The 15183-nt window shown below is 36.4% G+C and overlaps 1 protein-coding gene across 5 annotated transcripts in view; it reads right to left on the reverse strand.

Moving 5' to 3' along the window:
* LOC126872814 (dipeptidase 1-like) overlaps positions 1-15183 on the reverse strand; it is a 153599-nt gene that overhangs the window by 90533 nt on the left and 47883 nt on the right. The window lies entirely within an intron of this gene.

Genomic DNA, 15183 nt, shown 5'->3' on the forward strand with positions numbered 1-15183 from the left:
CGATCAGTCTCGTAAAACGATTTCGATGGCAACAGGTGCACGAGTGGAAAAAAAAGTAGGAAGAAAGTTATATCAACCCAACGAGGATTTCAGATTAATGGGATAACCTAGAGGAGAGGTTGCGGAAGAGTGACTGGCACGGAATAGGAGGAAACGATCCGGTAACACGATGCAAATTGCAAATGAAATTTCAAAAAGAGTCACTGCTTGGAATCCGGTGGATTTTTCTCGAGGATATCATCTACGTTCGTTTCCCATCCTCCTGTTATTCTCAATTTTATATTGTTAATCACATTTAGCAAACTGAATGATTGTCCTCTGTGATACTGATATTGGTCCCTGACGCGCATCGCCATAAAGATTTTATTTCTATACATATATAAATGTATTATTGTGGGGACCTTTATTGTGAGCATTCTCAACTATTGTCCTATACGTCATATATATTCAAATTTAGATAAACTCACCTACTCCATATGTTATGCTTGTTGGTGAGAACTTCATTAACGTTATCTGACTAAACGGTGTTCGAATAATTGGTTGTTCGATTAAGCGGCGTGTACGCTGTTTGGATAATGTTCAGTTAAACGACATTCCAGTAATCGGATGTTCGGTTAAACGCCGTTCAGACAATCGACATTCTAACGTAGTATAGCTCATAGGTTGAAAAATGATTAATCGACAAATCAGCATAATCTACCAAGGAAACATACACTGCATCACAAAAGTATGTGATGGTCTAATATTTCACATTCAATTCTTAAAATATAATTTTTCATTCTGCGATCTGCTTTATTTCCAAGTAAAAAGAACGAAAGAGCAATATAGGAAAATCCGTTTTTTTCTGTGGATCATTTAAGTAATTCTAAAGCTAATTACTTGGAACAGAAAGATTAAAGTGTTTAAACGTGGATGATAGTTCAGTCAACCTGATTTAATCGTAAAAAATAAGGCGAGAGAGGATATTTAATAGAATGATGATCGTAATAAATGTTTTCATAACTGATTTTTGTTCCGATCTTTTCTAAACATCTCAGAATTCTTGATATCGTTATTTTAATAAATAATAATTGTAATAGTAATTCTAAAAAAGATCAATACACTACATTATTTCATAAAATTTGTATAAAAATACGTAGCCTCTAAATTCGTTATAAATTTTTCGAACAATCCACAATATTATATCCACGAAGTAAAATCGTAATATTGTAGCTGTAGTGCTCATGAAACTCGCGATACGCATCAGACACAACGAGGTCCGCGTAGCACCATAAAAATTGCCACGAAAAAAATAACCGAATCGTTCAATTGTTCTATCGAAATCTGTTTTCGAGCGGCGTCTTTAACGTTTCTTTTTTTCTGGTTCGATTTCTCACCTCGAAACGCTCTAATTGCATCCAGCTGTGGCGTTTTCTATTTAGTTTCCGGGCTGTGGTAACCCAATTAAAACTTGATCGAGGCGACGAGGAAAGAACGGTAAAAGGGGAGGGGAAAACGAAGCTGCCGAATGAAAGAAGCAAAATGCCCCCGTTACAAAAATGCCACGCTACCCAATGAAATAGACGGCGGCGACGTCGATTTTGAAAAATTCGATTAGTGAGCACAATGGCTGGCCATCCTCCGCGTCCTACAGCAACCTTTCGTCGTTCGCTCATTTCCGACCGCCTCGCCAATCATCGTAGGCCCCGTCTTTACCTTTCCTTTCGATAGACACCTATTCTTTCACTGTTTCTCTTTTTCACCTTTTTGTAGGACCTTTTTTCACATTTCAGCTAAATATAGCGACGTATATTGTTAAAACATGATGATTCTGACGTAATATCGCAAGAAGTTACACACTGGCTGGTATTTTCATTTATATAGATTCGGTATCATTTATAATAATTTTCATATCATTTGATAGTACTTTTGTATGGTTACAAAAATTTCATGCTATGGACGTGAAATGTAGAATCTAATAAAAAATGATGTATTGGAAAATAAGGATATATGTAAATATTTCTTTTAGAAATATGTCCTCCTTTATAACGTCTGTATATCATTATAGAAAGTCTAGCAAACTTATATTTGGACTGAACTGGACTAAAAATTTATGTTTTAAAATGTAACTGTTCACCGATGTAACCAACAAGTGCATTAAAAGAGCGGTGTTACCTATCCCAAACTATCAGAAATAATAGAGAGTTTTTCAAAGAGCGGTATAAAAGTGGCACGAAACGAAGGAGATAATAAGCTCATAATCCGCTAAAAAAATTTCTGTAATTCGTCAGAAAGAAGAAATGAAATTCCGGGGTTAGGGAGTAGAAACCGTAAGCTGTTAACTAGGAGTGCGAATGAAAGGCGCAACCATCGCACCTTGAAGGCAACCACGCAGAGAGACAGAGAGGAAGTCAGGATTAAAATGCGAGAGAATAGAATAGAATACAATAGATTTTTCCCGGCAGTGGACGAGGAGTGAAGTCACGTTTCGAAATTTTTCGCCTGTGTTGTTTCCCCGGGTAATGTTAGAATTACACGACACGGCGAGAAATTGCAAAACAGTCGACTCTGCCACGTAATGCTCTTCTTAAAAGCTGCACTGCCGCAACGGAACGGTGCCTGAAAGTTTCTCTCTCCGGACGCTTAATACAGTGCACGGGACTGAGTAATAGCGTGACACTCTCTAGGGGTAATTAGATGATCGCCCTGTGAAATGGTTCTCTATCGTTAAGTATACGACGTTTCGTTCGGTTAATTTCACGAAATTGTCCGGAAACGTGATTGCTTCGTGCGTATAAGTACACTTTTGTTGATTTATTTATGTTAATGTCACTTTACGACTTAAAAGCATTTAACATTTTATCATAAAGTAGCATAAAAGTGTAAAGAACTTGTTAGATGTAACTAAAAATATATCTAATTGTTAGGACAAACAATAATTGAATATATTCAATATTTTAATATTTTTACAAGTAATATCTTTTAAATTATAAAGACGTTCTGGCTTCAATATCGAGTAAAGAGACAATCAAAAGAGGCAATTATCATTCGAAAAAAGAATTTTGTATCACCTAACACGTTACAGTTCTCTGGTAAACACAAACTAGGGAGCCATTTTCGGAATTGTATCGCAGGTGATTGCATTCGGTGCTTTAATAAATTGTTATACTTGTCAGAGGTAGCCCCGATATTGTTATACAATGAATATTCGCTACCCGCGTATCAGGCTATCAAACTTTCAATTCGCATTAAGTAAATTCAAAGCAGCGCGTTCTCATTATGAACACGAAGCTCACAATCGTTCTTTCCTCAAATCCAAACTTTGAGTTTCACATCGCTCCGCGAATTAATATAGGAATTTCTACGTATATGCGAACAAACGTAGCCAGATGTAGTTATATACATAGTATAGAATGTTTTATTACCTTTCTACTATTTTCCTATTATCAAATTAGATAAAATGAAGCATTTTAGATATTTTTCTATTATTATTATCGAAAGCATGCATATGTCTTTGACCAAACCTATGTTGGCTTTAATTATACGAAAACTACGTTATTCGGATATGGGAATTTTTATTCAATTTACAATAAATTGTTATATATGTCTGTGGGTCGCTATCCAAGTTCAATTTTGTCTAGATCAGCTAGATCGCTGAAATATTAAATTGTACGACTTATAGCGTAATAATTCATAACCACAGTATGGCCACAGCCATAATAGAAAGCCTTAGGTTTGTGTATACACATGTTTCACACCTCCACCAAAATTTCGAAAAGTGTTGAACTCGTCTCAGTCGCACGTAACCCAGAACTAATTCCAATCTTCCGCGGCAACGTAGACAGGTTAAAAGAAAGCCAGGGACTCCTGAAGAAGTTTCAACGTGGAAACTTCGATTAACTTCCACTCGGTTGAAGAAGAAACTTCAACTAATATCTGGGGTCCATCGTGTCTCAAAAATAATTTCATCGCGCGCGTTTGCTGGAAGAACGATCGCGAATTTGTCGCAGACACATTCGATTGGATGTTTCTGGTAAACTCTCATTTTTAGAGTTTTGAATGATACCACAATTGTTAGTAGCTGCACCACTTATCTATATTTCTAAATAAATACAATAGATTTTTCCATCTATTTTTAAACACATTAACGTGATAAGTAAATAAATACATAATCAATAGTAAACAGTATTTATTTGTTATAACTTCAATATCTTTCACCATCAATTAGCTAAAATCCTTCCACTATCAATTAGCTAAAATCTGATCCTTAATTTTGAACGTAAACGTGTAAAATTAATTTGATTTGGACATTTTGACACGCCATTGTATATGACTTTAATATTTTTATAGAATTATTCAAACATTTATACAAACTTATACAATTTAGCAATATTGAAAATTAATGCCACTTGTATTCATTTCTTCTTAATAAACGGTTGCATTGTAAATGCTTGCAGATATTCATTTTTAACAGGAATAAAGTTTTAATCTCTTATAAACGTAAATTTGCTCACTTACAAGAGGAAAAATCCTGATTGAGTAAGGTTTCTCATTCTGAACTGCAAACTAGGAATTGATAATTGTTACTATAGACAGTTTCGTAGCGGTATAATAGTATACTAAAGTGAACCATAAGTTCTTGCATAGTTTAAGCGAAAAGTTTATTTCTCTCGTAACAGTTCTATTCGAAATTAGGGATACTGTGTTCTATAGTCTTATGCTAATCGTATGACTTTCCATTATATATGAACATTATCTCGCGGAATAATCAGTTGCAAACTGAAAACTGATAGTATGATTTAACTTTTAATTGTCGGAAATTTTATAATTATTTATAATATGCACCTATGTGTACTCATAAATTGAAAATACTCAAAAGTTTGATGCGAAACATCTTTCATTAAAGATATACGATGACTTCTAATGTTGTTGCAACACCCTTTAAAACTGAATAACATTCTTAAAGTTGTACCAAATGACTTGGGCTCTTTTTGAGAAGTTACGAGCAATAGTTTAACAAATGATGTATAAAAATATTTTTGAAAAGAATTACAATTGGTAGGAATCGTGAAGAATAAGGTAAAAGTCACAAATTCCAACTTTTTTATCTGGGCTTGTAATAAACATTTAAACAACACATTTAGAATATTTATATCAGTTATATGTATATATGCTGAAAATTATAATATATTGAAATCGGTTGATACGGAAACAAGTGACAGGCATCAAAAGATGTAAATTTTAATCTGAAAGTCGTGAAGACTGCGATTTTCGCTACTTTTACCCATTAGTAGCTAATAGCAAGGTTAACTGACCTTAATGAATTTTCAGCATATATGTAGCTGATATAAATGTTCATTACAAACCCAGGTAAAAAAATTGGAAAATGCGACCTTTACTTTTTTCTTCGTAATTTCGATCAATTGCAATTTGTTCAAAATCTTTCTATACTAAGTCGTCTAATGGACTAACCCCAACCTAAGCCTCTGAAAAAACCCCGAGTCGTTTAATTCAATTTCAAAAATGTTATGCAATTTGCAATGGCGTTGTGACAATTTTAGAAGTCAATACATTTCATAAAATTTTACATAAACTAAATTGCTTACAGGTACAATACGATACGTTCGACAAAACGATACAAGAGATGGAATTAGTTGAAAATCAATTTTTAAACTGAAATAAATTTTAACATCTGGGCAATTTCAATAAATTTTACGCAAGTGATGTAAACTTTAAATTGATTCAGTAAATTTCGCTGACTATCTCTTTCGTTACTTTGTTGCAATAAAGTTATTTCTTAATATTTTACCGTGCAATTTATAGATACGCGAAACAATTTGGATAAATTTCGCATGGAGTGATACAAGATTAAATACGAGATTGTAGAAATATTTAACGCAAACGGAGAGAGATACAGTGAGTGTCAAGGGAAATATATTTATTCGTGGTTCTGTTTCAACACGTGGAATATTAAAGCTACAAAATGTATGTAGATTTAGAGCTCAGATGTTCCATTAGCTTCTACGATTTGTGCACACGCCCGTAAAGAGGAAAATCCTTTACATCGACCAGTTGAAAAGATAATCTTAACATCTGCGAACTTTGCTGGTGTTCGTGTTATCGTTTGTCATTTTCACGTAAAGCTGAATGCGCAGCTGTTAAACGCTAACGGTTATGTAATGTCTGATGTTGAGAAAAGAGATATATTCATTTCTTTAAAGCTAAAATTTATTTTCTAAAAGGATACCATCGGTTTCCTAAAAGCGTAACGTAACTAGAAAAACTAAATTTTTCAGGAATTTGATTTGAAGTAGAAAGTTTGAAGTAGAAAATAACAAATTTTTTTCTTCCACTAATTAGGTAATAACTTTTTGAGTTTGGTCTTCATAAAATATTGTTTATATGTATTTTGCTTGCGATTAAGGGAAAGATTAAAACAGTCTTTTAATTTTAATATTCTTCCTGTGAAATAGCATACTTTTATTAAATAAAATATCTTCTGTTCCAATGAGTAGTTCACTTTTGTAGTCATTGTATATTAGCGAAAGGCAAAGCCGCGAAATACCGGCTGGGGGATGAACGAAAAACAAAAATTACAAGTCGGACAACGGTGTATGATGCTTAATGACAAAGAGAAAGCGCGATAAAAGAATTCCGGCCTCGAGACGCGGAGTATTAAAGCCGCCTTAAACAACCACTAGATAAGCAACAATAACGTTGTATACTTCTGTGAACCGCGGTCGTCAGCTAGATCAGAACTGGGGAAAAAATAAAGAGAAGGAGAGAGAGGAAGGAAAAAGCTTATGTCGCGCACTTATGTCAACAAGCAAGCTCGGGGTCAACTCGGATCCAACACGCGGAAACACAGAAAATCCAATATCCGTCGTGAAACGAAACGACGCTTGAATATTCCGGCGATGCTCTACCCCTTCGAGGCGCACGCCAACCGAATGGCCATGAATTCGAAATTCTCAGATCTAACCGGGATTTATTGAAGTTTTTGACAACGTTGATTTCGAATGTTCCTCGTACTGGCGTCTCAGTCGTATCTCGCCATGTCGTTGATACATGTGTGATGTAAGTAGGTACAGTTATTCTCAAATGTATTCGTACACTTAGCGTAGAAAATTCTCATATGTACGGGGAGATCCAAATAAAGTGTTACGAGCTGTTATCTCAGTAACTAATGAAGATATCGATTTTATTTTTGCTGCAATTAAATGGTATATGGGGGCTAATTATTTGGGATGCAATCCGTTTTCTTATGATGAGTTGTAGAGTGAAGAAAGAGGTATCTAGTTTTCTTTAAGTAGGAGATGGTATTACCTTTATATTATTCGGATACCTTTTATCAAAGTGAATAACATTTATTTAAGCTATTCTTTTTTATTGCGCGTAATTGCAAAATTATAGTAAGATCAAATAACGAAATGGGGTAATTAAGGTGATGTAACACGTAATACCAAAATAGTAATTTCGTATCATACATATTTGCGTAGATTTGCATATTTCGTAGATACATATTTGCAGTAATGATCATAATAAACTAAATATGCTTATAATGTTAACATTAATGTAAATTTTGCTTGATTTTATTAATAACGGCCAATAATTTCCTTCGGGCAACATTATCATGCACTCAATATAATGGTCTGTGTCGATGATAGGGGATAAAATTTTAGCTAAAATGTTAGGCGAAATTTAATTTCCCTGCTATTGTTTTACAAATGTTAATGGATACTGGAATTTAGTCGATGCAGTATAATTTCTAGATTGACGGATATTTGTGTTAAAGCAGTATTTTCATTATTGTAATAATTAATAAGTTCACAGAACTATTCATGTAACATTATGGATGGATTTTATAATACAAATTTGTAATGGTCGACAATTCATAATCAATGCCTTCTACTTGATCTCATACTTAATTCTGTATTATACATAAAGTCCATAATTAAATGTAAGGTATGTAGGACATATTATACTTGTACAATGTTTTTTATTTATTTTGCGTGGGGCTTCAACTACTGAAGTATGACGTGCATTTATGAGTCACTGGGTATAATTCTAATTTGCTTCATATTACACGACAATTTGATATATAATATTAATACAGCGATATTGCAAGCAGAAATGTCATTCTCGTAGAATTTAATAACATAAATGATGAATGTCCAGAACCCAGGAAGATGTCTTTTCAAAGTTTGTTAATTGATCAATGTCGAAACCATTGAAATATTGTATAAATGAAATTCAACACGAAGTTCAACACAAAACAAACCACTATTTATTTTGTTAAGAAAGATGATATAACATTTTTTAAACGGCGAACTTCGTATTTTTACAAATATACCAATTTAATAAGTAAAAAGAAAATATTTGCATCAGTGTGACTATTTAAAATTAGAATCTCTGATAATAAAATAACTTTCAATTCTATTTTTTACCTAATCCAATATTACATTTTTACTTTTACGACGAGCTAACAATTAATTAGAAAGCTACATTTATACGCTGCATAAAATAATTACGAATTTCACGTGGATTTCATTACGCCCGCTTTCTGATCTATACAAATTGGATTCTGTACAAATATCACCGTGCAAAGTACACAGAGTCATCTAGGTACGTAAGTTTTAATTGTTTCGAGCAATACGTTATCTTCGCTGAGATTATTAATCAGCTCGATGGAAGATATAAAATTTTCAGCTTTAGGTACGAGAAAATCTGAAGATAAGGATTACGATAACTGGAAACTAAAGATAATTAAAATCTACTTGAAAATCTACACTTCAAGGTATGTAGCTTTAAAAGGTTACGATAAAATAAACGTAAAAATCGTTTAATACAATAGTTTCTAAAGGTACATTTGTAAATTGCAAATGACGAATACGATTTTTCGAGATGGCACTTCTCAGGTCGTTTACGATGAAACATGAACAGAAGGTTGTTAGCTTCCAAGATAGTACTTGAAACTAACCCCTATTCATAGTCATACACGGTGACTTTTTGACGAGAATAACGCTATCCATCGTAGCGTATCTCGCTCTCTCGACATAATTATACGAAGTCGAGATCTTGAGGAACTCGAGAGATCATGGTTTGCCCGAAAGCCTCTGGCAGCACGAAATTTCCGGATATAATCCGTAGAATCCCTTTTACGTAGTTCTCAAACACTCCAGAACATGGAAAACCATTATTCTGTCAAATATTTCGAATCCAATCAAGTGCCTAGCTATAACGCGGGTGGTATAACGCGGTTCATCCTAGCTCGAATAACTTTCGCTTTCTATCAGATAATCCCGATAGATATCGTTTGGAAATGCCAGAAAATATTAAGGATATTGCTTGAGAAATTCATGACATTATAATTGATATAGAAGTGAATTGCTATGAAGTGTGACAAGATTACTCGAAACACAATAGGAATGGGGTAATCTAGAATTTAGTAAATTCAATGTAATACTATTTCATTAGAATAATTATTTTTAGAGTGCTACTTGTTCAATAATTAAATTGATTTAAATAACAACTGTATTGGGTGAATATACTTTTTTCAGAAAATGATCATACGATTAATTTATTAAGCATTTTATTACATTATTCATATATTTTATTATTGTATATTTCATTATATTGTATAAGTCTGGATTATGTTATTTAATTGCATTGCGTAATATATAAAATATGTACGCTATGTATCTACAAATTAAAACTAAATAACCTAATTTGTATCTAACTCAAACTGTTGTGGTCACCTGTGTCCCAACGATACCAGCTGCGGGTTAATCTGTTTTAAATCTTCTGGGATCTATAGATTATTATATTACAAGCATAGAAAATAAAAGTAGCTAAGTTTAGATATTATACGCATTACCATTCAAACGTAAAACTATTATTTAATCTTGAACATTTAATTAACATCGTGGTTATCACATTCAGTGAACGCATGCGAAATGACTGCATCGTAAAAATATACAAGAAATAATAATAAATTTTTCGTTTACGCGATATACATATTTCAGTGTTGAATAAACTTCCATTAAATAAGATTCAAACGCTAATTAGAACTCTCAAAGCTGCTTTTTTTCCATTGCCAGTGAATATAACGGCCCGATAATGGCCAGCTATACACCTAGATATATTTTCAACCTTTTCACCACGATTTCACACACCAGCCCTTAAAAAACAATTCCTATTAACGGCGAACCGTTTCATTCGTAAAACGCTATTTCCCCAGCACGATCGAGACAAATGAAAAAATATTCAAACTAACCAGAGCGATCGATCGTGAAAACAAAGCGATTATACAACCCCTTCCGAACCTTTCGTCACACCTGCACCGGCTTGTTAGAGACGACAAAAATCAACGTAAACGTATGCCATGGCCGAAAAACCGAAACAAAAAACTGCACAAAAGAAACAGACACACAGGTAAAATGGTACCTGGAGCCCGAACGGTATGTAAATCAGAATCAGGGAAGAACAACGATAAAAAAAAAAGGAGATATACGAGTTCCATCGAAGGACCTGACTATGCCCATGTGCGTCCCTCTTGCACGGCCGCCAATGCACACACAGACCAATATACATATGTATATTGCCGAAGTTTACTTGCTGCAGTGCAGTAGTAACGTTGCCCCTTCATCCCCCGGGATGGTACCGTGCACCCTGTGCATCTCTCCTTCTCTCTTGCCGCACGATTCACTTTCTGCCTTCCTGCATGCACGCTTCGTTCCTCTCTTTCATCCTGTCCCTTTCTCTGCTCTTCCTGCACCCTGCAACCTTGTCTCTTTCCATTGGTCTGCCTTCATCCGGTATCTCTCTCACGTGCCACCCTCGCTCACCCTCTTTTTCTCTCCGCAGCAACGTCCGAAAATGGATTCTCTACCTGGCCCGGAATAGTTTTCGAAAAGTTTTGCTCGCACGCGACCGGCCGTGCAAACACACGCGGGTCCAGCTGTGCGCAAGTATGTAACAGCGTATATGCAGCCGGATACACGCACACAGGGCCGCTCCTGACAGGTATTACGATGATAGATACACGCGTGTCATTTTTTTTGCACGCGATCGCTCCACCCCCGCAGCCAACCCCTCGTGCTGGCTGCTGGATCTCTTCCGGTCCTTTTGCAACTGGCTGGCAGCCAGCCAGAATTCACGGTACTACCACGAACCAGGACACTAGAGTTCGACATGTAACATCTCCGTGGGCAGCGCCATTTCAAAATGAATTTTTCTTTCTTCTATACGTATCTTTCTCTGTTCCGCTTTGTACGTGTAACTTGTGTATATGTGCGTGGATGGACGTGTGAGTGTGTGTTTTTACTCTGACCGCGCGGCTTACCCGGTCAAACGAGGGCACGATAGCGAGGTTCGAGCCAGAAGACCGCGCGGTTTGCCCAAAAGAATCCGTTTTCACGAGAGAGCATTTTCCCCCGACCACTTCTTTGCGACAGTTTTCTCGCGCGCTTTTTTCCCCCTTTTATAGTTTCTACTTTTAATATTTTATGTTTTTCCCCGTTTTCTCTTTTTTTTACTCGTTTCTACTCTTTGATTTTCCTGAACTATTGCCTGCGGAACTTGCTCTCGATGATGTTCAATTTACGCCACCGGTGAGCGAACAGTGTTATGTTTACCAATGGTTTTTGTTTTGCAGTCGCAATTCGATTTCCATAGATGGAATCAATTGATTGGAATAGTTAAATTTGATTAACGTCCAGGTCTTAGCCGACTAATCTAAAGCGAGCTTGAATTAAAGAAGTTACTAGTAATTGATAAATGTCTAGTCATTTAGAGTTATTCAAACTCTACTTTCATCAGCTGTAATATACGATACTCTACAGCGCGATTCATTTTTTCACCACGCTTTGTCACCGCAAAGTCAAAAATATCGAAAATGAATTTTTTTTAACAAAACGAGAACGTTTCTCACAATCACTGCTATAAAATCAACAAACACAGGAACTGTAAGACGCTTGCGTGTATATTAATAAAAAATTTAAAAAAATTTCTTTTTCTTTTTTTAATTTTTCCCTCGAGACAACGATCTACAGTGAGATCCGTTATAACGAGACGTGATAAAGTGCATGCGTACCGAGCGAAAATTCAAAGTCGATTTTCTCGAAGACGAAGCCTCAAACGAAAAATTTTTATTCTATATTTTCAACTTCTTTTTTCGCGTAGAATCACCCCCTTTCCGCTTGTACCACCAGTTACCAACCACCCTGTATATAACAGATCGTTTGGAAAGGTGCACAACAAGTCTTGAAATTTTTTTTGGTGTTGGTTGCTACGGTTCCTGGAGATGCTCGAGCTTTACCGCCCCAGTCATGTGTAAAAGATGCGTTCTAACACGGAGCCCCGCTAAAGGAAAAGTTCGCTCGGAGGGACCGTGCATAATCGTAAAGAAACAATGTTGCGAAGCTCGCAACACGCCGGAACAAGAGGAGCCACCTATTTTGCCTCGTCGCTTCCTCTTTTTGTGCGGTCAGGAAGTAACTTTAAAGCGTTTCAAATTAGTACGAGTGTTAGGGAGAGGGGGAGAGGGGGAAAAGAGGAAATTTAAATGGTTCACTTTGGACGGGGAATTAATTAACTTGCAGAGAATATCAGAGAATTTTTTTGCTTAATGAAAATGGAGGCCAAGTTTGTTAAGAAGAATATTAGGTATTCTTTTATTTAATTTGCAATAATTGATCAATGTTTACTGCGACGAATGCGTTGGATTTAATTAAAACATCGCCGTGGATAGTGTTTCGGTCGAGCACGTAGTTTGTTATTTGGAAGGACAAGAATCATAATGGTATAACTCAATACATTGCTATTTTTTATCGAATAATATCCTACGTTTATTGTTTCAAAAACCCATTATATTTTTCCAAACTATGAAAACGTATTGCGATAGAGAATAACGTTATAATGTAAATGATTATAAACTACGATATAATAAATTCACGCTCTCGAAATCTTCGCTTATTATAATTTCAATCGTTTTTACAGTATGTGCACTATGCATAATACACAATCGTACGGTAGCTAATCTCAAGAAGAATTTTCTGAAACGTCGTTTATTTTGGAACAAACAAAAAATTATTCGTTTCATATCGAACGCAATTAGACGTTAATATTTTATCTAGGCAAAATGCGATTTGCCTTATATCGTCTCTCATTCATAACAAATTCACGATTATTAGCCTATCATCTATCTTCGAATTGTCAAGAATTCTAAAGTCCCTTAATCGCCAGTCATGTAAAAGAGCCCTAGAAAAGAGGAAGCGGTGAAAACAAACATTATTCCCCTGATCCTTTTCCAGTATCCGTCCTGGACAAAGGTTGGCCAAACCTTGACGTACATTTTCCTCGGATCGACAAAAGAACAATCGATCTTTCTCATCGCAGTTGGACGCGTTCCCGTGGCATCAGGGAACCTTCAAATTTTCCCCAAAGCACACAGCCGGAGTAGTGTGCGGGATAGAGAAAGCGCGGTGACAACAAACGCCCACCATAGCCCTCTATAAGAGAAGTAGCCTTTTGTAGAGGTTCCATAGAAGGCTCGTACGTTATCGCAAGTACGTAATCGTAAAGACTTAAAGTATAACGCCGTCGGGTCCTTTCTTTCGCCGGAAACTGAGTGCCGCCTCACCATCCTTCCTTTATCCTTGGCTCTCTCTTTCTGCCTGTCTTTTTCCCCTCTTTCGTCTTTCTCGCGGTCCATTCTATCGCGGCCACGGTGTTCCTCGACTTCACAGAAGAATTTCAGGGTCCGATATAAAAGACAAGAAGACGCTGCCAGGAACCAGGAAGCGTATAGCCGCGGCAGACGAGAAATTCTTTGAGAATTTTTCAGACTGGCAATGAATTACTCGCGATAGCGGCGTTAACGAGCAGGGCTCAGATAGGGCGAAAAGAGACAGAGTGGGACAAAGCTTGGTGGAGAATTGGAGCACGAAATGTAATAGTTCGACGAGTCGCTATCGTTCGTGCTTGTTATTTGTTTCTTTGCGTCGCGACGAACGCCGTGTCGCAACAACGGAACGTTCTTATGAAATGATATATGTCTGTAATCTCTGTTAGAGCGATACCTCGCGAGGTGCGTCAACGCGAAAGCAAGCAACACTTCACGGTTTTCTACGATCTTGCGATCTCCGATCGTCGAACTCTTTGTTGACTCAGGATCTGGCCCGATATATCGCTTATAAGTCAGTTTGGAACTAATGAGTTTGTAGGTGATATATGGGATTTGATATTAGTTTCGATTATGATTTCGACATAAAAAGGCAAATTATAATAAATACTTAGAATCATCGTTATTTTTTCTGAAGCGTTCAGACACGATGGCGCGACGTCGAGGTTCGCGTGTCCTTCTGGTGAAGTGCACGACAGGGTTGAAACTCAGTCTTCTGGTAAAGCGTACGGCAGAGTTTCTTCAGGATCCAGTTTCAGAGTCAAGGACTTAAAAGCCATTCGTTCGATGAAGTTCGGACACGTTGAAAGTTGAAAGTTGGACACTATCGTCGTTTGTCGAAGCAGGTCCCGACGAACACGCCGCGTCCAGCTTTTCTCGTGCAAGAGAATCAGATCGGCCGGTGCCATTAACGTTAAAACGTTTACTTTCGACAGATGGGAAAGCAATCAAAAAGTGGCTGTTCCGAGGCATAAATGGGGCGTCGCTGCTGAACTTTCGTCGTACTTGCTCGAAATCCTGATCGAAATGTAGGCGTAGGTCGTATTTTAGTAGGGAGCAGGTTGCCAGGAGGAGGAAGTGATTTTAGCATTTGAATTTGAAACTCGTTCAACGCTACGTGCATTAGCTCGTTTGTTAGAAAAAATAGCTTTGTTCGTGCGTTGTTTATACTTCTACAATTTTCTTTTTTAATACAATGTACAATATCATCTTTTCGCAATTGGACACAGTAAACCCTACAGTCTGCGACTTCACCACAAACATTAAACAGACATTGACCATCATTAAACATCATCGAAACGAAATTATTGTAGTTTGTAACCAAGCGTTTCCCCTGTACGTTCTGCTTCATCGTTCGAATTTATTACTCGGCTGGTCAATCCTTGTAATTGCTAGCTGGCAGAATTTTGAAATCGAGTTTGATATATCCAGGCAAATGGTATTAACGTCGAAAACCCTCGAAGAGGGATCTTACTTCCAGCAATATATTTCATTCGTTTTAACTTTCTCGCGTTTAACAC

Source organism: Bombus huntii, chromosome 14 (genome assembly GCF_024542735.1).
Source record: "Bombus huntii isolate Logan2020A chromosome 14, iyBomHunt1.1, whole genome shotgun sequence".
Classification (NCBI taxonomy): domain Eukaryota; kingdom Metazoa; phylum Arthropoda; class Insecta; order Hymenoptera; family Apidae; genus Bombus; species Bombus huntii.